The 12321-nt window shown below is 37.8% G+C and overlaps 1 non-coding gene across 1 annotated transcript; it reads right to left on the bottom strand.

The window, feature by feature from the left end:
- Positions 1–1964: 1964 nt before the first annotated feature.
- On the bottom strand, positions 1965–2080 carry LOC125156805 (U5 spliceosomal RNA). Its single transcript, XR_007148783.1, has one exon. It is a non-coding gene; the product is annotated as a U5 spliceosomal RNA (small nuclear RNA).
- Between the last annotated feature and the right edge of the window lie 10241 nt (positions 2081–12321).

The raw sequence follows: 12321 nt of genomic DNA, 5'->3' as shown, positions 1-12321 counted from the left end.
TTATTTTATATTATCCCATTTTGTTAAATTGGAGTGCCGTCTAATTTTAATTGTAATGAATAAAATAAAAAGCAAAAAAAAATTAATTCAGCAAACATATATTGATTGCTTCTTCTGAATTTTTCCACAGAGAGTGCTCTCAGTTGAAAATTTATGTTAAGAATGGTATTTGCATGGACATCAGAATTCAAATTTATTTTTAACTGAAATGTTTTTGTTCCATATTACATTGAAAAATGTTGAACACATTACCGCAACTAATGACATGTTTACTTGGCTGATGCTATACCTGTGAATATCCTTGGGGGCAAAATACTGTTTCTTTGGTATTTATGACATAAACAAAGCTCAGTATAAAAGAAAGCATCATTAAAACGATTTCTCTGATCTAAATTTTTGACTCCAAAAGTCACAATTAGGTGAGTCCATTCCTCTGGTTTTCTTTAACCAAATAATATTCTTTGAATATATTTTCCTGGCATGTGGACCAATGTAAATTAGGCAGTTGGTTGTGTTAAAATCCACAGATTATAGTCTGCCAAAACTCAAACAGTGCCACATCATCTCTAATTAGCTGTTTGCAACGTGGAGTTGAGCAAACGAAGATATCAAGTGTGAAGTTGGTTTTTTTTTTAAGTAGTTGAGTTGAAATGCAAATTAATTCATATTCATCCAACTATAATGAATATGTTATATCGATCAATCAAGAAATATTTACTAAGTGTCTAATACAAGTCCAGAACTGTGCTAGGAATTGTGGCAGATTTTTAAAAAAGTGATAAATGGGTGCTACCATGAAGAAAATTATAATATAGTTGGTGAACTAGTGGAAAACATCTGAAATGGTTGAAAGGAAATACCTAAATATAATATGAAAACTAGCAGCCGTACTGCTACTAGTATTTCCTCCACCTCCTCTGCAGGACAGCACGGGTAGTAACACTAATATCCTGTATTGGCTGAGTTCTTACTAAGTTCCGGGAGTGGTACTAAATATCTTGCTCATTTCTTACAACAAACCTGTGAATTATTTACCTAGACCACCTTGCTCATTTCTTACAATAAACCTGTGAGTTATTTATCCTTATTAATCCATTGATTGTACAGATATGTAAAGTAAGCATGAGCAGGGTTAAAAGTTACCTGCCCGAAGTTGCATAGTTAAGGATGAGTATAGGTGGGATTTGAACTCCGTTACTTTGACTGCATTTGAAATAGGGCAGTATGCCTCCAGGACACCAATGTCTTAGCACTATGCTACAGTACCTCCTGTCACTTTTGAATGAATGTATAGTGCCTGTAAATTGATTTTCTGGCTAAAGGAAACCAAATACTTTAAGCACCAAAGATTTTAAAAAATAAAATACTTTTGATTGTGATGTTTCTAAGGTGATTTAATTCATTTCTTAAACATAAAATGTTGAAGGTAGTTTGATTATTTGTTGATAATTTGAAATATAATAATGACTTTCTGTTATTGTAATAATTTTAATTTTTTTTTGAGACTGTTACTTTTGCTGTAGTGTGACCCTCTCTATCCATCTTCTCTTTCATCATTTGGAGCTTTACTATGCTCTGAGATATCAAATATGTTAGAAATGTATACAAATGCTTCATTACTCCCTTCTCTCTAGACCTAAGTCATCTCTCTAGGATTATTTTCTCTGAGATTATTAAAAAATCTAGACTTACATGCTCTTTTTCTTCCTCTCCCCCAAAGATGAGGGCAGTCAAACAATCTTGAAGAAGTTTGGTGTATTAAAGAGGGGAGAAACTGAAGAGATACATAGAAGGGAACCTTGTTAAACATAACTTAATTAAAAGTCTTTGAGTTTTATTAAATCTCATCAATTTATCTCTCAGTTGCTGAGCCTCTACTATGTATCAGGTATACAGTATGTATTAGGTGCCTGTTTTCTGACACTCCTGTGAACTGGGTGATCATAGACGTCATCACTGAGATGCAGGTAGGTTTAGTAACTCGCCAAATTTATTTATTATTTAAGTTATTGATATAACTCCACGGAAATCTTTACTAAAAGGCGAAAGATTTATACGATTTGAAGAGAAACCAGAGTGTAGGTTATTGATATAACTCAAAAATATCCAAGTTAGGATTCAAACCTAGGCTGCCCAATTCCCTAAGTCTTTTAGTGCTGAATCAGCTATTTCAGAAAACATTTTTTACTTTTTCGAGGTTCTCAGCTTTGTTCTCAATGTTGACTTTGCTGCACGTTTGATCCCAAAGTCCATGAAGAATTGGCATAGCCCGGTATGTCACAGTTATGTCTCATGACACCTAAGTCTCTGGGAAGGAGCTTGGGAACAGATCTGAGCATCAAAGAGGAGGCCTGATGGGTAAAGAGAATCTGGACTCCCCACTTTGGCTTTAACCAGAACACTTATCTTTTTATAGGTTGTTCTTTTTTTTTCTTTTTTGGTGTCATATTCCTTAGGAAAATAAATAAAAGCTCTGCTATTACAGATCCTCCCCTCTCCCCTTCATATTGTAACCTTTAATAGAAGAGCATCTGGGACTCCTAGGACTAATTACCTTGAGTAAAATTTACCTCCAAGTCTATTTCTGACCTGTACCATAATAGAGATCATTTCATCCATGAATTTGAGAAACACAATATGCAGACATACAGCTTGACCCAACTTGCTGATGTGATCACAATCTGTTTCTACAGTTGCCAACAAAACTTAATGCAGCTACTTTAATGAAACAGAGTATCATCCATTTTAGAATTTGGTCTTGCCCAAAACAACGTGGTTAATTTTTAGCAAATACTCAGTTTTTCATCTTCTTCCTTTCCTTTCTCCTCAAGACAAAGGGAAGCTTACATGCTCTCAGGACCTCAAATAGAGTTCTTTGGAGTCTTGTTCTCTGGCGCGGTGGTCTGTAAACTAGGAATAAGCACCCCAGACATATACCACTTGGAACGCATGAAGACTTTGCAAGAGGCAGGCTGAAAAATAAGTGTTTCAGGGAACAGTTTCTGTCAGTCTCATCTTTCATACGTCTTCTTTGCTAGCACTGGTCTGAGAACTCTCCTGCAGTTGATGTATTATACTTTCCTGCCTCCACTTTCACAGTTGTCCTTTTCCTCTTTACAAAGGTAAAGCATCCTGAATCTTACTTTGGTGTCTTGCTCCTGGGTGTAAAAACATTTCGGGGCTCCAAAAAATGGAGCCCTTTATACAAAACAACACAACCTGTGGCAGGTGTCCTAGATTTCTGTCTTAATATGTATATGTTTCAAGGATGAATAGTGATAGGAGAAACAATGTACTTTGGTCTCTATCAAGATACTCTTAAGAAAGTACAGGGTGAGATGATAGGAGCGATGATTTTTTATTGATTCAAAGCTCTGCCTGTTATATTCTTTGGCTACTGTCAAGTAATACCTTGTCTGGAAGGTGAAAATAGTAAAAGTAACACAGAAAATTTAGTAAGAAATACTCAATGTTATGTGACTCATTTAAAGTAGATAACAAACTCTGGCAAGAGTCTCTGCCTTACCTATCTTAGAATTAGGTATCAGATGTGGGTCATTGTCATGAGAATGTGTATGCTTATCTCAATAGAAATAACAAGTTAGACATTTTCCAGAAGAAAGTCAATCATACTGGGATAATGAATTTGACAATAAAGATTAGCCTTTCCAATTAGGCTATATGACAGACACTTAAGTAAATTAAATAAACCGAATCTGCAGCTGTAAGATTTTAAAGAACATTTATTGAAAACATGTGAAAAGATGAAACTGTTTCATTAAAAATGTTGTAGTGGCATTAAAAAAAACCTTTTTAATGTGTGTTTATTCTTGAGAGAGAGACATAGCACAGGTGGGGGAAGGACAGAGAGAGAGGGAAACAGAGAACCTGAAGCAGACTCCAGACTCTGAGCTGTCAGCACAGAGCCCAAAGCAGGACTGAAACCTATGAACCGCGAGATCATGACCTGAGCTGAAGTTGGATGCTTAACCGACTGAGCCATCCAGGCACCTTTAGTATGTCACATGGCCTAAGCACAGCGTTCCCAGTGACTCCTCGGACTTTCCGGAATTTGTAAATTATGTGAGGTCACTGAGAGTAAATGGTGAACCTATCTTAGTTCATTGCTGCACTGGAATAGGTCCAACTGGTGTGTTGGTTACCATGGAAACAGCCACGTGCCTAATTGAGAGAAACCTGCCTATTTGCCCCTGGATCTTGTCGGGAAAGTGTGAGAACGGTGTGCCATAGGTGGTGCAGACATGAAGCTAGTACAGGTTGGTATGTGAAGTGATTCTTTGCGTTTATGAAGAAGGCTTAGTCCAAATACTGGATCCTAGTTAAGACAACTGTGAAAACATTCATTCCTCTTTTCCAAGAATATCCTACTTAAGGACAGGCCTTCGTTCTTGAAGCAGCAAGAGGACTTTGTAGGCTATGGAAAAGGAATGAGCACGTTTGAACCCAGAGACTTTACATTTCTATAGAAGAGGTATCAGAGGAACTGTGTAGATTACAGCATCATTTAGGCCAGTTTTTCCTCAGATAGAAATCTGTAAAAGGGGATCTCACTTTGGGGCCTGTCCTAATGCCTTCCTCCCTAGACATCACCGTGTTCCCGCAAACCATCCTTTGGCAGTTGAGAGGGGAGGCCAGCGGTACTGGTGATCTGTGGGGAACAAAATGATGTGGCTATCTAGAGTTGCTTGGATGTTTTGTGTGTATATGTGGACAGGGTTCTTAGGGCTGGGCTTTCTGTGGTTCTAGGCGGAGGTGGAACGATTAGCATTCACCCACCCCGTGCTAAGGAAACCCCAGTGTGCTGAACAGCAGGGTAGTATGGTTTCAAGCCAAAGGGTGAACTATACCTTTTCTGCCCTCCCTTCCTCTGTCCCATCTCCCTGCCACTTCCGATATTCACGTTTCCGAGAACGGTGTCTAAAATCCCCTGCTTTTCCCTTGCATTAATGACCCTCTTCAGGTTCTCACAAACTGCCTCGACCACAGTAGTAATGTAGATTCCAGTGAGTTTTCGGTCGAGGCTCTCAGAATGAGGACTCTTCTTTGTGTCTTCTTGTCATCTATGAGTTAGTTTAGAAGTGGGTGCTTCTTTTTTTTTTCATGTTTATTTATTTATTTTTGAGAGAGAGAGAGAGAGAGAAAGAGAGCTCGAGGGAGGGGCAGGGGCAGAGAGAGAGAGGGGTACAGAGAATCTGAAGCAGGCCCGCAGGCTTCGTGCTGTCAGCATAGAGCCTGACACAGGGTTCAAATTCACAAGCTGTGAGATCGTGACCTGAGCCGAAGCTGAATGCCCCGAGAGTGGGTGCTTCTTGCCTACGCTCGCCCCTTACTGTATATGCAGAACACAAGCCTGAAATTATCGAATGCTGAATCTACTACATGGGTTGCTTCTACTCCAAGCTATTACACTTGAAAAACATTACGATTTTACTGATGGGAGATGGGATATCATCTACACTTTCAGAATCTTTGGCCGTCATGAGGAAAGATCTAGACCTAGAACTGTGGGAAACCTAACTTCTAGAGGATTGGTCATGACTGTATAAGTTTGTGTGTGCCTCTGGGTAAGTGTTTCTCAGGATTTCTAATTTGATTTGAATTATAGTTGAGTTTATATACAGAATGAGTTTTTGTATAGGAGAACAAATGTGTGCATTCACCCTCAGTTACAATGGTCTCCATTTCATTTCAAAGGAGTGGATCAGGGGCGCCTGGGTGGCGCAGTCGGTTAAGCGTCCGACTTCAGCCAGGTCACGATCTCGCGGTCCGTGAGTTCGAGCCCCGCGTCGGGCTCTGGGCTGATGGCTCAGAGCCTGGAGCCTGTTTCCGATTCTGTGTCTCCCTCTCTCTCTGCCCCTCCCCCGTTCATGCTCTGTCTCTCTCTGTCCCAAAAATAAAAAAATAAACGTTGAAAGAAAAAAAAAATTTAGAAAAAAAAAAGGAGTGGATCAGACTATCTGAATATAAACACAACTTTATGTTAATTTTATTCTAAGTATACCTTGATTTGATTGCCCTAAAGAATTGTGCTTTTGTTCATACTGTGTTAAATTAAAAAAACAAATTGTGATAGGATTGTACCAAATTTTTAAGGAAAATATATTACATTAAGATTTTAAAAAAGCCTGGGTGGCTGTCAGTTGAGCATCCAACTCTTGATTTTGGCTCAGGTCATGATCCCAGAGGCATGGGGTTCCACACTGTGTGTGGAACCTTCTTGAGATTCTTTTTCTCTTTCTCTTTCTCTTTCTCTTTCTCTTTCTCTTTCTCTTTCTCTCTCTCTCTCTCTCCCTCTCCCCTTCCCCTTCTCATGTGTGCTCTCCCTCTCTCTCAAAAAAAAAAATTAGAAAAACATGGTGTAGTGGAAAAATTATTGACATTAACAATTATTTTATATTCTCAACCGTTTCTTAGTATTTAGATAAGGTTCCTCTAAGTAAAAGATTAACAGGTTTCCGTGGTAGTCTTTTTAAATTTATTTTTAATTTTTTAAAAATGTTTATTTATTTTTGGGAGAGAGACAGAGACAGAGTGCAAGCAGGGGAGAAGCAGAGAGAGGGAGACAGAGAATCTGAAGTAGGCTCCAGGCTCTGAGCTGTCAGCACAGAGCCTGACGCAGGGCTCAAACTCACCACGAGATGATGACCTGAGCTGAACTCAGCCACTTAACTGACTGAGCCACCCAGGCACCCCAGTGGTAGTTTTTTTGAAGATTTTTCACAGTCCTTTTATGTGCTTTTACAAAATTGAAACAGTTAATGACTCTAATAATCAGGTAACAAATCATTTTGTATAGTAAACATTGTCCAGTTATTTGGTCTAAACAAAAGGAAGTGTTAATTCAGTTATCATATGAGAGGTAATTAAAATTACTTTTTATGATAGCTCACCTCAGAAATTTTGACATAAAACTTGGAAAGAGATTTTCAAAAAATGAGTGAAATGGCCATACAAAGTTTCTTCTCCCATCTACTCTGTGTTGTGTAGAAGGTTTCTGAGTAAATAAGCTATACTATGCAAAACCAGTGTAGGAATAGAATTAGTCCTGTTACATTGTAGTGATAAATAATATTTATTCACATATGTGTAATCTAATTAGAAAAATTCAGCCTCATTTATTTCAATAAGTGATACATTTTCATTGAAATATATTTGTATCGTTTTATTTATTGAAATTTGTAATATTTCAGAGTGTTTTCCATAGTTTACAGTAATAATTACACACACAGGTATGTCTGTGCCAAATATTCACTTGGTTCAAAATCCAGGAGTGTTAGTGAACATTTTTCTCTTGACTCCTGTCTTCATTTCTGCCTAAGAGATCAAATACAACAAAGAAATTCTTATTTTACTTTCTCTTTTAACATTACTTTGTTCCTTGTTTTTCATGTGACATACCTTGGGATATGCTTTATGTGAGTATGTGAATAAATAGGTTCATTGTTGACTTTTAAGCTGCATAGTATCCCATTATGTAATTTATATTCTGGTTTAACTGGGCCCAACTGATAGCACTTTTTCTACTTTATTTTTTATTATTTATTTATTTATTTATTTTTATTTTTTTCTTGATGTTTTTTTATTTTTTTATTTTTTTAATTTTTTATTATATTAAATTTATTGTCAAATTAGTTTCTATACAACACCCAGTGCTCATCCCAAAAGGTACCCTCTTCAATGCCCATCACCTACCCTCCCCTCCATCCCAACCCCATCAACCCTCAGTTTGTTCTCAGTTTTTAAGAGTCTCTTATGCTTTGGCGCTGTCTCCCACTCTAACCTCTTTTTTTTCTTTTTTTTCTTCCCCTCCCCCATGGGTTTCTGTTAAGTTTCTCAGGATCCACATAAGAGTGAAACCATATGGTATCTGTCTTTCTCTGTATGGCTTATTTCACTTAGCATAGCACTCTCCAGTTCCATCCATGTTGCTACAAAAGGCCATATTTCATTCTTCCTCATTGCCACGTAGTACTCCATTGTGTATATAAACCACAATTTCTTTATCCATTCATCAGTTGATGGACATTTAGGCTCTTTCCACAATTTGGCTATTGTTGAGAGTGCTGCTATAAACATTGGGGTACAAGTGCCCCTATGCATCAGTACTCCTGTATCCCTTCGGTAAATTCCTAGCAGTGCTACTGCTGGGTCATAGGGTAGATCTATTTTTAATTTTTTGAGGAACCTCCACACTGTTTTCCAGAGTGGCTGCACCAATTTGCATTCCCACCAACAGTGCAAGAGGGTTCCCGTTTCTCCACATCCTCTCCAGCATCTATAGTCTCCTGATTTGTTCATTTTGGCCACTCTGACTGGCGTGAGGTGATATCTGAGTGTGGTTTTGATTTGTATTTCCCTGATGAGGAGCGACGTTGAGCATCTTTTCATGTGCCTGTTGGCCATCTAGATATCTTCTTTAGAGAAGTGTCTATTCATGTTTTCTGCCCATTTCTTCACTGGATTATTTGTTTTTCGGGTATGGAGTTTGGTGAGCTCTTTATAGATTTTGGATCCTAGCCCTTTGTCTGATATGTCATTTGCAAATATCTTTTCCCATTTTGTTGGCTTTCATTTAGTTTTGTTGATTGTTTCCTTTGCAGTGTAGAAGCTTTTTATCTTCATGGGGTCCCAATAGTTCATTTTTGCTTTTAATTCCCTTGTCTTTGGAATTACTGAGGCTGAGGTCAGAGAGGTTTTTTCCTGCTTTCTCCTCTAGGGTTTTGATGGTTTCCTGTCTCACATTCAGGTCCTTCATCCATTTTGAGTTTATTTTTGTGAATGGTGTAAGAAAGTGGTCTAGTTTCATCCTTCTGCATGTCGCTGTCCAGTTCTCCCAGCACCATTTGTTAAAGAGACGGTCTTTTTTCTGTTGGATATTCTTTCCTGCTTTGTCAAAGATTAGTTGGCCATGCTTTTGTGGGTCTAGTTCTGGGGTTTCTATTCTATTCCATTGGTCTATATGTCTGTTTTTGTGCCAATACCATGCTGTCTTAATGATTACAGCTTTGTAGTAGAGGCTAAAGTCTGGGATTGTGATACCTCCTGCTTTGGTCTTCTTCAAAATTACTTGGCTATTCGCGGCCTTTTTTGGTTCAATATGAATTTTAGGATTGTTTGTTCTAGCTTCGAGAAGAATGCTGGTGCAATTTTGATTGGGATTGCATTGAATGTGTAGATAGCTTTGGGTAGTATTGACATTTTGACAATATTTATTCTCCCAACCCATGAGCACGGGATGTTTTTCCATTTCTTTATATCTTCATCAATTTCCTTCATAAGCTTTCTATAGTTTTCAGCATATAGATCTTTTACATCTTTGGTTAGATTTATTCCTAGGTATTTTATGCTTCTTGGTGCAATTGTGAATGGGATCAGTTTCTTTATGTGTCTTTCTGTTGCTTCATTATCAGTGTATAAGAATGCAACTGATTTTTGTACATTGATTTTGTATCCTGCAACTTTGCTGAATTCATGTATCAGTTCTAGCAGACTTTTGGTGGACTGTATCAGATTTTCCATGTATAATATGTCATCTGCAAAAAGTGAAAGCTTGACTTCATCTTTGCCAATTTTGATGCCTTTGATTTCCTTTTGTTGTCTGATTGCTGATGCTAGAACTTCCAACATTATGTTAAACAACAGCGGTGAGAGTGGACATCCCTGTCGTGTTCCTGATCTCAGGGGAAAGCTCTCAGTTTTTCCCCATTGAGGATGACGTTAGCTGTGGGCTTTTCATAATTGGCTTTTATGATGTTTAAGTATGTTCCTTCTACCCTGACTTTCTCGAGGGTTTTTGTTAAGAAAGGATGCTGAATTTTTTCAAATGCTTTTTCTGCATCGATTGACAGGATCATATGGTTCTTATCTTTTCTTTTATTAATGTGATGTATCACGTTGATTGATTTGCGAATGTTGAACCAGCCCTGCATCCCAGGAATGAATCTCACTTGATCATGGTGAATAATTCTTTTTATAAGCTGTTGAATTCGATATGCTAATATCTTCTTGAGAATTTTTGCATCCATATTCATCTGGGATATTGGACTGTAGTTGTCTTTTTTTTACTGGGTCTCTGTCTGGTTTAGGAATCAAATTAATACTGGCTTCATAGAATGAGTCTGGAAGTTTTCCTTCCCTTTCTATTTCTTGGAATAGCTTGAGAAGGATAGGTATTCTCTCTGCTTTAAATGTCTGGTAGAACTCCCTTGGGAAGCCATCTGGTCCTGGACTCTTATTTGTTGGGAGATTTTTGATAACTGATTCAATTTCTTCACTGGTTATGGGTCCGTTCAAGCTTTCTATTTCCTCCTGTTTGAGTTTTGCAAGCGTGTGGGTGTTTAGGAATTTGTCCATTTCTTCCAGGTTGTCCAGTTTGTTGGTATATAATTTTTCATAGTATTCCCTGATCATTGCTTGTATCTCTGAGGGATTGGTTGTAACAATTCCCTTTTCATTCATGATTTTATCTATTTGGGTCATCTCCCTTTTCTTTTTGAGAAGCATGGCTAGAGGTTTATCAATTTTGTTTATTTTTTTAAAAAACCAACTCTTGGTTTCGTTGATCTGCTCTACAGTTTTTTTAGATTCTATATTGTTTATTTCTGCTCTGATCTTTATTATTTCTCTTCTTGTGCTGGGTTTGGGGTGTCTTTGCTGTTCTTCTTCTGTTTCCTTTAGGTGTGCTGTTAGATTTTGCATTTGGGATTTTTCTTGTTTCTTGAGATAGGCCTGGATTGCAATGTATTTTCCTCTCAGGACTGCCTTTGCTGCATCCCAAAGCGTTTGGAATGTTGTATTTTCATTTTCGTTTGTTTCCATATATTTTTTTAATTTCTTCTCTAATTGCCTGGTTGACCCATTCATTCTTTAGTAGGGTGTTCTTTAACCTCCATGCTTTTGGAGGTTTTCAGACTTTTTCCTGTGGTTGATTTCAAGCTTCATAGCATTGTGGTCTGAAAGTATGCATGGTATGATCTCAATTCTTGTATACTCACGAAGGGCTGTTTTGTGACCCAGTATGTGATCTATCTTGGAGAATGTTCCATGTGCACTCAAGAAGAAAGTTTATTCTGATCCTTTGGGATGCAGAGTTCTAAATATATCTGTCAAGTCCATCTGATCCAATGTCTCATTCAGGGCCCTTGTTTCTTTATTGACCGTGTGTCTAGATGATGTATCCATTGCTGTGAGTGGGGTGTTAAAGTTCCCTGCAATTACCACATTCTTATCAGTAAGGTTGCTTATGTTGTAATTAGTTGTTTTATGTATTTGGGGGCTCCCGTATTTGGCACATAGACATTTATAATTGTTAGTTCTTCTTGATGGATAGATCCTGTAATTATTATATAATGCCCTTCTTCATCTCTTGTTACAACCTTTAATTTAAAGTCTAGTTTGTCTGATATAAGTATGGCTACTCCAGCTTTTTTTTGACTTCCAGTTGCATCATAAATAGTTCTCTCACTTTCAATCTGAAGGTGTACTCAGGTCTAAAGTGAGTCTCTTGTAGACAGCAAATAGTTGGGTCTTGTTTTTTTATCCATTCTGATACCCTATGTCTTTTGGTTGGCACATTTAGTCCATTTACATTCAGCGTTATTATAGAAAGATATGAGTTTAGAGTCATTGTGATGTTTGTAGGTTTCATGCTTGTAGCGATGTCTCTGGTACTTTGTCTCACAGGATCCCCCTTAGGATCTCTTGTAGGGCTGGTTTAGTGGTGACGAATTCCTTCAGTTTTTGTTTATTTGGAAAGACCTTTATCTCTCCTTCTATTCTAAATGACAGACTTGCTGGGTAAAGGATTCTCGGCTGCATATTTTTTCTGTTCATCACATTGAAGATCTAGTGCCATTCCTTTCTGGCCTGCCAAGTTTCAGTAGAGAGATTGGTCATGAGTGTTATAGGTCTCCCTTTACATGTTAGAGCACATTTATCTCTAGGTGCTTTCAGAATTTTCTCTTTATCCTTGTACTTTGCCAGTTTCACTATGATATGTCATGCAGAAGATCGATTCAAGTCACGTCTGAAGGGAGTTGTCTGTGCCTCTTGGATTTCAATGCCTTTTTCCTTCCCCAGATCAGGGAAGTTCTCAGCTATTATTTCTTCAAGTACACCTTCAACGCCTTTCCCTCTCTCTTCCTCCTCTGGAATACCAATTATGTGTAGATTATTTCTCTTTAGTGCATCAGTTAGTTCTCTAATTTTCCCCTCATACTCCTGGATTTTTTTATCTCTCTTTTTCTCAGCTTCTTCTTTTTCCATAATTTTATCTTCTAGTTCACCTATTCTCTCCTCTGC

This window comes from Prionailurus viverrinus, chromosome F2 (genome assembly GCF_022837055.1).
Source record: "Prionailurus viverrinus isolate Anna chromosome F2, UM_Priviv_1.0, whole genome shotgun sequence".
In the NCBI taxonomy this organism is placed as follows: domain Eukaryota; kingdom Metazoa; phylum Chordata; class Mammalia; order Carnivora; family Felidae; genus Prionailurus; species Prionailurus viverrinus.
Note: the sequence above shows the minus strand (reverse complement) of the source record. Positions and strands in the feature narration are given on the sequence as shown.